General features: G+C 36.9%; 1 protein-coding gene and 1 pseudogene across 1 annotated transcript in view; both read right to left on the reverse strand.

The window, feature by feature from the left end:
- MAGI2 (membrane associated guanylate kinase, WW and PDZ domain containing 2) overlaps positions 1–12,372 on the reverse strand; it is a 1,281,842-nt gene that overhangs the window by 335,791 nt on the left and 933,679 nt on the right. The window lies entirely within an intron of this gene.
- Positions 9,994–10,489, reverse strand: LOC105237852 (annotated as a pseudogene).

Genomic DNA, 12,372 nt, shown 5'->3' on the forward strand with positions numbered 1-12,372 from the left:
AAAATAAAATAGTTTCTTTAAAAAATGCATCAGAGTTCAAGTGCTCAGAGATGGTTTTTTTAAAAGAAAACAAGAAAATGTATCAAAATAGCGACAGTGCTTATTTCTGCATAAAGAGATTTCAGTGTTTTTTCCCTTCAAAAAAAAGTTTCTTTAGTTCACAAATGAAAATCACATCTGTACTATAAATACAGCCCTTGAAGTAACAACTATAATTAAGATAATGATATTTTCATTAAGACATTCTCTTTGTTTGATCTGATGACATTTTTCTTTTAGTAAAATTTTAAGTGATTAAAAATCTATTTCTGCTCAAAGATCAATCAATTATTGTCACTCAGAGATAATACTTGAGAATAAAGGATGAAATCTGTGTTTTAGAATCAGTGTTAGAAAGAGGATATTTTTTCACTTGGTAAATAAATAAAAGGTGATGAAGAACCTGAAAGTTACTTTATTGGTAATGAAAATTAGCATACTATACTCAGCAACCTAATAGAGATACAAATTAGATAGTCCTAAAACTGCTGTAATTTAGGAAGTTCCACAGTGACAGGGGAAAGCTGGAAAACTCAGCAAGCCCAGATGTCACAAGATAGACTGAGAAGGACTCTGTGGGAAGCGAAGAAAAAGAAGCAACAAAGAATGAGAGGGAAAGAATATGGTACACTATTGAGAAACGAGACTTCTACTGAGTTCTGAAGACTGCATCATAACCATCTGCTTTTTCTCCTTCATGGTGAGAAACTTTGAAGACAGGGAGCATATCTTACTTATCTTTGTATTCCCCAAATCTAATATCAAATGTCCAGCACAGGCATTTGTTGAAGGAATAAATGAGAGCCTGTGCCCACTGTGGCACTGGGAAAAATAAAAGGTCATATACCTGCATCTGAAGAACAACCTCAGCTTGGGTAGTGCAAGAAATTTTGGCTTTTCTTTGACATTTATACCTTAGTTGTGTCATTATGTTATGTTATGTTATGTTTTTTTTTTTTCCACAAAAGTTAATTCAACTTTTAGTTAGGTATTCTTGTGGTGAGAGTGTTTGTTTCAAATATTTCCAGATGTTCTGGGCTGAGGTGGAAAGGTAGAAGAAAGAGTTGATATTGGCCATGTTCCAGAAATCTAACTTCCTACCTTGTTGTTGCCCTAACATGGGTGTTAGGATTAAAGAAAATGTTTTAGTAAAGAATATGAAAAATAGGCATTACAGTTTTAGTCACGTCGGCTTTGGTAACACAGATTTTTTGGTTGTTTTTATTTTCTCTTTACAGATATTGTGTGCTTTTAACAACCAGACTAATACTATTATTGTACATTTTACAATAACATGGATGAAATAATACTGTGCAATATTTTTATGTTTTCTAAGTTTAATTTTGCAAACAATAACCCATTGTATACTTTCAAATTTATTCTTTTATATTTGAGACGTAGACACAATCTTTTATTGAGACAGATCCCAATTTCTCTCAAACTCTGTCTAGGGGCAATATATTTAAACTCTTATTAGACATAGAATTATTGTAAGTGAAGGTGCCCAATATCACATGTTTTCAGCAAAATACACACAAATCAATGAGAATATTTCAGAAAATCACAGGAATGAAGGAAATTTTCAGATGTCATTGGGCTCATTTCCATTTCTTCTAGTGGGCTTTATATTGACAATAGTGGAGAGAGATAAGGATCAATGCCTTTTATTTTATTTTATTCACTGATTATTCTGTATTTGAACATTACCAAATTCATTACTCATTTGTGCAAGGTTTATCGAATACTGTGCTAAGAGCTAGAGATAAAACATTTTCTGTGAAATGGGTTCAGTGTACAAGTATACATTGGAAATACTGTGGATTTTGTTCTAGACCAACACCACAAAGCAAATATTGCAATAAAGTGAATATTTCAATAAAGCAAGTCAAATGAATCTTTTAGTTTCCCAGTACATACAAAAGTTGCATTACACTCTACTGTAGCATATTAAATGGGAAATAGCATTATGACTAAATAAAATGATGTACTTACCTTAATTTAAAAAAGCTACAACATGCTAACCATCATGCCAGTCATAATCACTGATCACAGATCACCATAACAATTAATAATGAAAAAGCTTGAAATACTGTGAGAATTACCAAAACGTGACACAGAAACACAAAGTGAGCCTATTCTGTTTGAAAAATGGCTCCAGTAGACTTGCTCAACACAAGGGTGCACAAATCTTAAATTTGTAAAAAAAAAAAAAAAACAAAAAACCAAAAAAAAAAAAAAAGCAAAAACAGAAAACCTCAGTATCTTTGAAAGGCAGTAAAGTGGAGCACAATGAAATGAGGTGTTCCTGTACAGTAATGGGGAGATAGGTAAGTAGAAGAAATTCTATAAATTGGGAAATGCCATGGTAGAAGTATGTGCAGGTGTTCAAATGAAGGAAGGGCCATTTATAGGAGGGACTGAGTGGACAGTAGATGCTTTATAGAGAAGCTTCCCTAGAGCTCGTCATAAAATATGAGTCAATATTTACCTGGCCACTCTTCTTACTGAGGGGAGTTTATATTGAAAAAAATCTTGATAAATGCTATGTACGTCCCTATCCCAACCTATCCAGGAGGTTATATTTTAATTTTTTCATGGTCAAAATTATGCCCCTTCCTGCCTCACCTTATTTAGCACCACAGAAGTATTAAAATCAGCTATAATTGATTGATACTACGTATCAGGCACTGTGCTGAGTGTTTTACATGAATCGCCTCATTTAATCCTCATGGCAACTCCACCTGGGAGAGGAGGGATATTCTTTTACTGATCTAAGCAGTTAAATTATTTGCCCAATGAAATTCTTTTTGATGAGGGTGGGGAGTGGTGGTGCTAGAATCCCTTTGAAGAGAGGAATCCTTTATGGACTATCCTTTCTCAGAACTCCCAATGTCCTAAATATTGGTAAGAAAATGGGGAGAGCCACACACAGAGAAAGATCTAACCAACTGTGCATCCCCCCTTTATGAGGAATGCCTCAGAACTCTGAAATAATTTCCACACTGTTCTTCAGTAAGAGTCTAAATTTAGGATTTTTAAAATCTTTGGTATTGCATTTCTTTGGTCTTCAATAGATGTAGAGAATACCTGCTTTGGTTGTATAGAAAGATATCATCATATAGTACCTCAGCTAACATTAGAGTCATAACGTATCATCAGTATTTATGCAATAACACAGGTTATATTTATGAGGACACTCAGAAACATTAGAAACTAAAAATTCATCTTGCATTCATATGACAAGAAAATATGGATGTACTCGGAAGTCTATTTCATTTTATTTGAATTGTAATGCCATCCGCCAAAACTCACTCTCTCAAAAAGTACTGCTCTGACAGCACCAGAAAGGAACTTTGTGTGAGAAACAGGCATCTGTTTTTTACTTAATTTACAAAAGACACATTTTGTTTGCATTCATAAGGGCATTTTGCAAATTTACTGCCCAATTAATATGTCATTCTGTGGCAATGACAAAATAATCGGATTCTTAAAAGAGTCTCATTTAACTTTATAAAGCATTTAAAGATTATATGGTGTAGTACAGAAATTTACCTTCAATTTATAGTAATACAATCTTTTCTCTACGAAGACGACACTACTAGCATCACCTGGGCATTAGCTTCAGGTAATTTCTAATAATGACAATGAATTTGTGCCCCGTCGTCCTTGCCTGGTTCCTACTATGATAGGAAGTTTGTACATTTGTGAAATGATGAATAGGACCTACCTAGAGTTAGAGACTGTGGAAGAGAATGAAACAAATTAAGTTTCAGAAGAATGGGCTCCATGATGATAAATTCTTTGAAGGTGTGTGGTGAGAGCTAACAGTGGTCAGACGTCTGCCCAGCTCTTACGCAGATACATAGAGTAGACACTCTATTTAACATGCTAGATATTGCAGAGGGGATACACTAACAGGTAAGATCTTTACCTCTGAATAATTTATAATCGACTTAGAGAGGTAAGAACATCTAATGTAAAAATGGAAATAGATCCATAAAGAGTATTTATGAATGAAGGTGCAGGATGACTTAGTATACATAAATGTATGATTTCAAAGTATGTCTTTAATTTTCAATAGCTTCAGGACCTCATTGATTTTCAAGTAGAATCATGAAGGAAGCGAAGAATGGAAGTCAGGCAATACTTGGGAAAAAAACAAGATGAGTTCAGGCATGGGTTAGGGAGAAGTAGGTGGGAAAGGTGTAGTTTTGCAAAGAATGAATGTGGTAATGTATGTACATTGTAATATAATCATCTATTTGGAGAAAAGAATTTATGTTAGAATATAATAAAGGGAAAGGTTGTATATATAATTTAGATCAACTGATGGATGTTTAAAAAGTAAATTCTACCTCCAATGTGGGGCTCAAACTCACAACCCCGAGTTCAAAAGGAGCATACTCTACTGACTGAGCCAGCCAGGTGAGCCTGATGGAATGTTTCTGAATACTGGGTTGATGAGTCTTAAGTAAATAGAAACCATTGCAGTGTCCAAAAAAGGGGGGGCAGAAACACCATAAAAGATATATTTGGGGGAAATCTTAATTGGGTACTCGCATTCTTGATATTTGTATGATTAGTATATAGCACATACCCAGAACAGTGCTTAGAACAAGGGGTTAATAAGTTGGTATTCAAGGGGACACCTGCATTTCTGTGGCTGCCCTGATTCAAACCCTCTTTCTTATATTTTATTTCCTACATTTTCCTTTATTAAATTCTCCATAGCACCAGTCTCAGTGGGTGGGGGGTGCTTTGTCCAACTACAAAAGTTGAAAAGCCCAGATACTTGATTTCTCTAGAAACTTGAAAACTAGGGTATGGACCTGTTTTCAGTCCAGATTTGGGCAATCAGACACAACCACATGAAATTTTAAATCTGGAGTTAGTGATGCAAAGAAGCAGCAACAGTGAAGAATTTATTCTAGTGACAGAAGAGCCTGCCACAGCTGGTTCTGGGGGCAGCCATGGCAGTTTGGCCAGAGAGAGCAGTGTCTTTCTTGGCTTGTCCTTGATGACTCTGGTTGAGATTCTGGCTAGAAAAACTCCTTTTGTTTTTTTCTTATTTTCCAAGTCTGTTTTGTTTTTGTTTTTGTTTTTTTCCCCTTCTCTACCTTCCTCATGATTCTGTAAGCTTCCCAAAGCCTTTCAAAAAATTGTTCATTTTCTGCATCGAAGAAGCAGAATCAGTTTCTGTTGTTTGTACTTAAGAACTCTGATAAAGGAATTCCAGGCAGGAGATGATTAGGATCCTATTTGGAGACAGTGATGATGGGCAGAATGAAGAAAAAACACAAGCAAAAGACACCAGTGATGATGGGCAGAGTGAAGAAAGGACAGAAGCAAAAGACACCAGACAAGGAAGACTCTGCAGATCTGGTAACTGGCAAGACATTGCTTTTCTGTTCTTGCTGCACTACACTGTTTGCTGGAATATGTGCATGACATTGCCTAAGGGATAAAACAGAGTGAAACAAAATATTTGCAAGTATATACCCTAACAGATTCATAATAAAGTGTTTGTGGAACATGAGAATATAATGTCTCTAAGTGTGATATTTCTTCAGAGGATAGAGTAAACTGGGGGAGTAGCAGTAAACATAAATGATTTTTTAAAATAAAAATGTCCTTCCATAGAAGGAAAGAGTAAAGCTTTCATGAGTCACTATACTTTTCAGACTAGTATATGGTTATGAGAACCATGCTAATTGTTGTTTTCTTGACTTTCTGGCCTTATCACCAGCACCTGTCACCTAAATTTCAACACGGATGAAACTTTATCACAGTCTTTACCCTCCATCATGTTTTCCATTGACTTGTTCTGTTCTAGTGATCAGCACTGCAGCTGCCAGATGCCCAAACTAGAATGAGAGCCACCAGAATTTCTTCCTCCTCCTTCTGATTTTTTAAGAAGTCCTTCATTCCACTTCTTAATTAACTCACATAGAATTCCACTCCCCTCCATTCCTGTGGCTGTTGCTAAAATCTCATTTCTTAACTGGAATTTTGCAATGGTTTCCTAATTGTTCTCTTTGCATCTAACTTATCCCTTCCAATCCACCCTATTTCCTACTACCATAGTAAATATTCAACAAATCCAGATTCATTCATTCATTTCCCCTTCCAGAACTTCTTTTGTCCCATTCTTTTTGCTTTCTAGTGAGAATGGCATACTAGGTCTGCCATGATCTCATCTCTCCAGGTGCACCTCCTTTCTCACATAAACATTCCATGCTCAGACTTTTCTTCATACTCAGGCTCTACCACAGGCCCTTGACTCTTGGTTTTTGCATATGTTGTTTCTTTTATCTGGAGCCTACTTCTCACTTCCTTTTCCCAGCTAAATTCTGCCTTCTATGACTCAGATAAGTATTATCCCTGACCATCATTCTTAGCAGGTAGCCACGGCTATACTTCTATAACCCTGGTTCAAATGTTACAGCCCTTACCATTTGTAATATAATAGTTCATTTTTTCTCATCTTTCTCCACAATTAGTTAGTGGGGACTGTGGGGACCACATAGTTCACTGATTTTTGTATCCTCATATCTCAATGAGCTTTGTATTTCTAGCATCTAGGCTTTGCCCAAAGTTAAGTCCTTAATATATATTTTATAGTAGAAATGAAAAGAGCACATATTCCTTATGAAATCTAAAAGATTTTTATAGCCACACTATGGCTAATTTTATCATCAATAAACAATTCTTTTTACAAAGGTGAGAAAAGGTCTAAGGTATTTTCATTACCTAGCACTTGGTCTACAATAAACCTGGATCTGTAAGACACAATATACAACTGTTTCCAAAATGTTCAATAGTCAAAATGCTAGATCTTTTGAAAGAGGAGAATAATTTATTAAGCACCATTCTTGCCCCAAGGGGAAGAAAAGTTCAGAAAGTTGCCTTGCCTTTTCCTCTAACTTCAAAACAGATTTTCAGAGACAGGGTCCTTTAGTAACTCTTGTTTAATGCAAATATCTATTGTACTATGGCAAAAACAGAAGAGAAGGTGCAGGGAGTACAAATCAAATAGAAGGAATTAGAGATTATGAGATAAAAAGACTAAGAAAATTCCTTAAAATTTTAAAGTCCACTGGAAAGAGAAGGGAAGAGAGGAAACAAGACAAATGGTCAAAAGTGCAGAGAAAACCCCAGCTCCACACCTACTAAGAAACAACCTCAACAGAAAATTGGTGTTGCCTTCAGCTTTTGGCTTCTTTCTCAGTGTTCTGTTCAAAGAATTCCCTCATCTTCATCACCCAGCTCTTCAAGGTCAAAAAACATCCACAAATAATCAGGCTTTGACTCAGTCTGTGTGGCAATTGGACTCTGCAATTTTGCAGTTCAATATGGGGAAGGGTAGAAATGACCTGACACAGAAACTCTGTGGTCTAGGATTATAGATACTTTCCTAGTTACTTAATATATTTTCAATCTTGAATTAACTTGGAATACCATGCTAAAGAGAAAAAGTTCTACAGAGGTGCTATTATTTTTCAATTTTCTGCTATGAAAGCAGTTTTCCTACTAAAAAGAATTTGGAAGACTTTTCATGAAATTGAAAAAAAAAATCAAGAATAAAATGAAGGTGCAAATACATTTTTTTTTAAACTGGAGATTTTTTTAATTGAGGTATAATTGACATTATATTAGTTTCAGATGTGCAGCATAATTATTTGATAGTTGTATATATTGTGAAATAATCAGCACAAGTCCAGTTAATATCCATCACTATACATGACATTTTTTTTCTTGTGATGAGAACTTTTAAGATCTACTCTCTCAGCAAACATTCAAATGTGCAAAACAGTATTATTAACTATAGTCGCCATGCTGTACATTCTATCCTCACGACTTATTTATTTTATAACTGGAACTTTGTACCTTTTGACTCTTTCAGCCATTTGCCCACCTCCCACTGCCTGCCTCTGACAGCCACTAGTCTGTTCTCTGTATCTATGAGCTTGTTTGTTTTGTTTTGTTTTAGATTCCACGTAGCAGTGACACTATATAGTATTTTTCTTTCTCTGTCTGGTAATTATATTCTTAACCATTTGTTTTGTATAAAATGGATATAGAAATACAGTATGGGACTAAAAACAGATACCCAAAATCCAGAAAAAAGTTCATATAAAGTCATGTTGGTTCTAGTAAGAATGCAGAGAACATGGACAATACTATCTATTGAAAACAGAGCAAAACCTTTTTCTATGAGGCTGTGTGTTGTTGGGTGTTGGAATCACCTCCTTATCACTGTTGAATCTCCAGGTCTAGTCCAGTGCCAGGAACATAGAAGGCACTCAAGAAACATGAATGGAATAAATTAGCCTACAGGAAATTTGGAGAGAGTATACCAATAGTTTTAAAATGACTCCTTAAGGTAAGTTTAAAAATAATCAAGATAAAATATAATCTCCACACAGAAAAGTGATTAAGGAAAGAACAAGTCAGATAAAATCATACTCCATTAAAAAATTACCCTCCAATGTGATTTAGCAAAAAATCCAAACTCCATACCAGAGCCTACAAGGCATTCCATTCCTGCTGACCTCTCTGATTTCATGTCCTAGCATTCTCCTCTCTGTTCTCTTACACCAGCCACACTGGTTTTTGTGGTGGTTTTTGTTTTGTTGTTGCCACTGTTATTTTCCCTGTTCTTCTCTGATGTGTCAAGCCAGATTCCACTTTGGGGCTTTTATCTTTGCTCTTTCTTTTACCCGGAATATTCTTCCTTAAATACTTTCATAATCAACTCCTCATTATTCATGCCTCCTCAAATACCACATGCTTACAGAGGGCTTGACCATGCTATCTAAAATATCTACCCCCTTCCCTTCACTCAATCCAATACCCTACTTTATTTTATTAGCATTTTTAACCATATGAAGTTTTACTATTTATTTTCTGGTTTCCTTGATCTATACTTCATTTGAGTTCCATGGTATCTTAATACAAAGTAAATGGTATCTTGTTGAATAAATGAATGAATAAACGTGAGAAATGTAAAATACTATGAAAGTATGTTGAAGTACAAAGATTGCTATAATGTCAGAAAGGATCATGGCATACAGAATCCAGAAAACAACAACAACAAAACAAAACAGGGGATTAAATCTTTGGCCCTGAAAGAGAGCTCTAACTCTTAGTTATGTTTCTTGATTAGTGCAGTATTGAACAAAGGGATACCCTAAATGAATGACACACATTTCTCTTTGCTTCCTAGTTAGAAATTCAACTTTCAGGTACAATTAATTTGATGTGACCTTGAAGCATGTTGAGCATGACATCCCAGAACATGATAACCCTAAGACATGAAATTATGCACAGAGATGAAAATGGTTATTTTAATAGTTGGTAACAGATTTTTTTTTTCATTGGAATGTTTATATAAAGGAAAACACCTGAATAATTTTGTTTGGTTATAAAAAGCAAGGCCCTATGAGTTTTACCTGTTTTTTTTTTTTTAAGAAAATCATGAAAAGGAAAAGGGAAAGATAAACACTGCTCTGCATGAGGAATGAAAATAAATTTAAGGAAGGGAAAGAAGCAGAAAAAATAATTGAACCTATGAAAACATACTGATGTCAAGGAGCCAAAGTAATTCTACAAATATATATATATATTTTTTTCCAAAGGAAAGGAGAAATGAGGCCTGACCATGTGCTTTAGTGCAACTTATGCCATTCTGAAGACCCCTACCTCTTCCACTCTTCCTTCTAATCTCCAGTGGGGCAGTCAGGAAGACTTTCAGTTTCTTACAAGCCCTGTCAACTCCTTCCCAGGGCCAAGGAACCAGTCAGGACACCAGAGTCCTTCTGGATTACTCTCCAGGTTCTTAAATAGAAGCTATAGCAGCCCAGAGTTGAGGGTAAAGGAAGGTATGCGTGCAAAGATCTTGTGCTTTTGAGTCAGGAGGTTTGAAGTAGAAGGATGAGTGAGAGATTTCTACGATCAGTTCTCGTCCAGCCACTGTGCCTTCGTGGGGGCCTTGCCAAGTATGAACGTCCACCATATTTCTGCCCTCCTTGTACTGCACCACACAGCCCCAGCAGAATGTGCAATCACCCTGGACAACAGGGGTGATTTGAGCTGCGTCATACCCTCAGCCACAGCCCATGATTTCACAAACGTCCGTGCCTTGCTGCAGACACGGCCCGCAGTGCCTAGGGGATTTGCAGCCTTGTCTAAGACACAGTACCTCTGGGGACTTGTCAAAGTAGACAAGGTCAGTCCGGGCGGCACGGCCATAGTGTTGGTGGCCACTGTGATGCTGGCGCCATTCTGGGTTGCTATCACCTGCACAGCCCCATCAGAGCGTCACTGCAGGTAACACCTGTGTGGCAGAAGTCCGAGAGTGCATGCAGCAGGTGCGCAGAGTACAGGGGCCACTAACAGCACGGCACTTACACCTGAGCTTCAGAAATCGCAGCAGAGCCAGGCGACCAAAAGAGGTTTAATGTTGCATTTTAAATTTCTCGACCCCACACCCACACACGCACATTGCTCAAAGCATCAATACATTCTGTTAACCCGGCTATGCGTTATGTGAGAGATTTCTAAAAAGATCAAGGAAGCAGAGTTGAGCTCCACATCTGGGGTGGCCTGGAGAGATCAACTATAGAAGTGAAATGTGAGGGCACCTGGCTGGCTCAGTTGGTTAAGAGTCTGCCTTCAGCACAGGTCATGATCCCTGGGTCCTGGGATTGAGCCCCATGTCGGGCTCTCTCATGAGCGGGGAGCCTGCTTCTCCCCCTCACTTGGCTGCGCCCCCACCTGCTTGTGTGCTCACTCTCTCTCTGCCAAATAAATAAATAAAATCTTAAAAAACAAAAAAAAAGTGAAATGTGAGTGAGATTAAGAGTATGGTGGGCAGGAACTCAGAGCTAAGACATGATTTTAAGAATATATTCCTCCAGAAACTCACAGAAAGCTTGGTTAGGACTCAGACACTGGAACAAGACTAACATTTTTTTTTTAATATTTACTAACGTTCAAGGTTATAAAAAATAAGACAGAGACTCCAGTCTTACCTATCCATGACTTCACTTCTAATTAAAGACTGACCATGACCACACTTCTATCTCCACAGCAAGAAGGGGTTCTATCTAGTTCCAGATAAGTTTCTAAATAAGTAGAGGGCAACATATTAAATTTTTCTGCCCTCTTTAATTGTAATTCAAAGAGGACTGGGGTTATTATATTCACTTCTGGTAACAACACTGGATAGCATGACAAACTAAAAATTAAACACTGTCTATGTTAGGCTTTAACATTATCAGAGAGGAGGGAAAAAAAAGGGAGACATAAATCCTCCATGAAGCAGAACTGTATGTGTGAGTGTGTGTGCTGCTTGAGAAAAAGCCAAAAATAGAATTGGCCATCTACATGCTGTAATCAGATAGAAAATTCTTCAAAGGAATGTCAAACTGAATCAAGTAATCCATGATCAAAGACAAGTCAGAGACTGAAACAACAGTGTTGACTCAGTTGACCAAGTTACTAGGAGGAGGACACTTGAAATGACATGATGATACACTACTGCTGATTTCATGTCTGGTTCTGGAGGCTGCTGATGAAAGTTGCACATCTGCACTTGACTTTACTCTCCATATTAACTATGCCTCATAACATCACGCATCTAGAAAATCCCTTGTCAACCAGCAGTTTATCATCTCTTGTTTGATTATCTGGAATGTTTGTAATATCATGGTCACCCAGATGGCCTGAACATTCCCCTCAGCTTGACTACACTTGACTATGGTTTTCTTCCTGACCATGGGCTCTTGACCTCCCAGTTCTCAGGGTATTTGCTTTAGAAACTTGCAACTGTAAATTCTTTTTCTGCTTCTGAGATATAAATCTTCCATGACCCAGAAATGTCTTTGTCAAGGAGTTGGAAGACATCCCTTCCAAATGAAATCACCAAAAAGATACCAACCCTATCTCCAGGTCTCTGTAGGAGGGTAGGAGTCTAACTTAGATAACTGCCAATTAGCAAACATAAGTAAATGACCTAATCATTTTGACCAAACTTCCCCTTCCTCCACCCCCATAGTCCTCCAAAGATTTTCCATAAGCCTACCCCAGTATTTAAAAATCTTCCTGCTCTTTTTTTTTTTTTTTCAGGGCATTTGAGTTCCATCTCCTTCCCCTATTGCAATAGTCTTGAATACAGTCACCTCTTTAACTGTTAACTCTGTCCAGGGCAAATACTTTTTGCCATTGCATAGGTCAATTTTGTCATCTTTGTAAATCATTTGCTCTCTTGATATCAGGCAATACTTTCCAGTTACTTTTAAATCAGTAAAATATTTTTCAATATGAGATTTA

The sequence above is a fragment of the Ailuropoda melanoleuca genome, chromosome 1 (genome assembly GCF_002007445.2).
Source record: "Ailuropoda melanoleuca isolate Jingjing chromosome 1, ASM200744v2, whole genome shotgun sequence".
In the NCBI taxonomy this organism is placed as follows: Eukaryota; Metazoa; Chordata; class Mammalia; order Carnivora; family Ursidae; genus Ailuropoda; species Ailuropoda melanoleuca.